Source organism: Sprattus sprattus, assembly GCF_963457725.1.
Source record: "Sprattus sprattus genome assembly, chromosome: 2".
NCBI classification, from domain to species: domain Eukaryota; kingdom Metazoa; phylum Chordata; class Actinopteri; order Clupeiformes; family Clupeidae; genus Sprattus; species Sprattus sprattus.
The window spans coordinates 7,198,234-7,200,733 of record NC_137921.1 but is presented as its reverse complement, the minus strand read 5'-3'; the positions used below and the strand labels follow the sequence as shown (position 1 = coordinate 7,200,733).

Genomic DNA, 2,500 nt, shown 5'->3' with positions numbered 1-2,500 from the left:
ATTTATGTGCTCTCCTTTTGTCTCACTTGGGACCGTCTCTGCGATGCTGCCAGCATTGCCAAACCTGATTAAAACACACACACAGACACACACACACAGACACACACACACAGACACACACACACACACACACACACACACACATACGCACATACGCACATACACAGACAGACACACACTGCTCACTCATGCATACGGAGAGCTGTGCCAGTGTGCGTGTGTATGTGTGTGTGAAATGAACTTCTGTTTTATCACCTTGGGGACACACGGAAGACGCTAGAAGAAGCCTTCATGTGTGTGTGTGTGTGTGTGTGTGTGTGTGTGTGTGTGTGTGTGTGTGTGTGTGTGTGTGTGTGTGCGGGAATTAGCTGCTTTCTGTATCAGTAGTACCTCTGCTCGCAGCATTGTGCGGTTTTGAGGAAACGTCGGAGCTACAGGTCTGTTGTGGAATTGGCTCCTTTGTTGGGAGCGTCCTATTAGAGGGCTTTTGGGAATGCTACGTACAGTGTTTTCCGAAGGGATTTCACTTCACAACAATGAGTGTCAATGGGACAAATGGAAATGGTCTCTCATGCTCTTTCTCTCTCTCTCTACCTCTGTCCACCACCTCTCAACACACACACACACACACACACACACACACAAACACACACAATCACACACACACACACACACACACACACACACACAAGCAAACCCACATAAATGAGAATTTTCCCAAAGGTCACCTTAGATCCCTGTGATTGTGATTGTGTGTGGGGCCCCTTGCTGGGTAGAGCTGCCGCTGGCCTTGATTGCAGAGCAAAGCACTGCTCCCCTCCCCAAAGCTTTGCTCACACAATCACACACACACACACACACACACACACACACACACACATACCCAGACCCTCAGTCTGATTGTCATCATCTTAATGGGATGGCCTCCAACTATATTACAGATGTCTGTGACCTGTCTCAGTTACCTGGAGAGACACATAAAGGTGGTGTTTGGCCATTTTAGTTCACAGCTTGCGTTATAATATGTTGGTGACTTTTTTTATATTGGGGAGTCTCTTCACATTCCAGCGGGTCAGCCTCTAGTTTACTCTGAGGGGAAAACAACCAAACGATTTGGTTATTTTGAGCATTCAATAGACCAGGACGAGATCCTGCCTGTAAATGTTATGCCCAAGCCAAGATGCACACATTTGTCTGGGGGAAGGACTTGGGGGAAGGGGAGGGAATAGTTAAGGGACGGGGTATGTTTGGCTGTTGAATTTTAGAATATCTTTCTTCTGCCAAAATCACTGACTATGCTTAAAGCCAAACTCAAACCGTCCGCCAAATAATATTCTGCAACTTAATTAGCCTAACTGTCTCCAAAATTGTTTCTTTGAGTAGGGAAAGGGTCTCAGCTGCCCTTATTAATTAAGACCTCAAACTACTGGAAAGACTGAGATGAGAGGAAGATGGAGAAGAGGAGGAGAGATGGTTAGAGTTACAGCAGGAAGAAAGTGGGAAGTGGGAGATGGCCCAGACTAGTGTGTGTGTGTGTGTGTGTGTGTGTGTGTGTGTGTGTGTGTGTGTGTCTGTGTCTGTGTGTGTGTGTGTGTGTGTGTGTGTGTGTCTGTGTGTGTGTCTGTGTGTTTGTGTTTGTGTCTGTGTCTGTGTCTGTGTCTGTGTGTGTGTGTGTGTGTGTGTGTGTGTGTGTGTGTGTGTGTGTAGGGGTGTGTGTGTGTGTGTGTGTGTAGGGGTGTGCGCATAGAGTGTCAGGTTTGCTCTCATTAAGTGTCACGCTGCATTTCGGCGAATCGACCCCCGCGTTCCTAAACTCATCAGCTGCTTCTGAACAGAACAAAAACTGCTCTAGTTTGTCGTCGCATTCACTTGGGGGAAACGGCGGGAAGCAAAACGTAAACACCCTCATCCTTGCGTGACCTTTAAATGTTGATTTCCATCTTCCATTAGTGAAGCGTCCTTGAGGCGTAGAGGCGACATCATCAAGAGCCAGAGAGAGAGAGCCCGGCAGAGAGATGAATGGAGGTCGAGCTTGTTGTCTTTTCTACCTCGGCGTACGAAAGATCAAGGGACTTCCTGGTCTCACGATAATTGTGAAATAGGGGACATTTCCCCCCCCCCCCCCCCCCCCCTCCATCCAGCGCTCACGGTCGTACATACTCCTCCCCCTCCACTTTGCCTTGTCTTCTAAATTTATGGTCATGTTCGCTCCTCGTGCATCGTGCCGTCTTACTTCCTCAAGGTAGACGAGGTATTTGAGACGCTGCAGTCGAAGTGGCTATTCCACGTTGCCTTGAGTCTGTGTTCCCATTTATCCTCATTGGGGACCCAAGGTTTTTAGATTCGCAGCTGCGCGCAGCAGGCAGCACAGACATATTGCGATCGGCTATCTTTGTAGTGTTTGTTATTGAGTGCTCTAGTAGCCGCGATCCGTCATGGTGGCCGATCTATACGAGAAATCCAGATACAAGACAAGGTGACTCTCCATCCAACGTAATGA

General features: G+C 48.1%; 1 protein-coding gene across 1 annotated transcript in view; it reads left to right on the top strand.

Moving 5' to 3' along the window:
* Positions 1 to 2,500, top strand: part of nkain4 (sodium/potassium transporting ATPase interacting 4) — a gene marked incomplete at its 3' end in the record, with an annotated part of 46,558 nt that overhangs the window by 11,412 nt on the left and 32,646 nt on the right. The gene's annotated exons all lie outside the window — the stretch shown is intronic.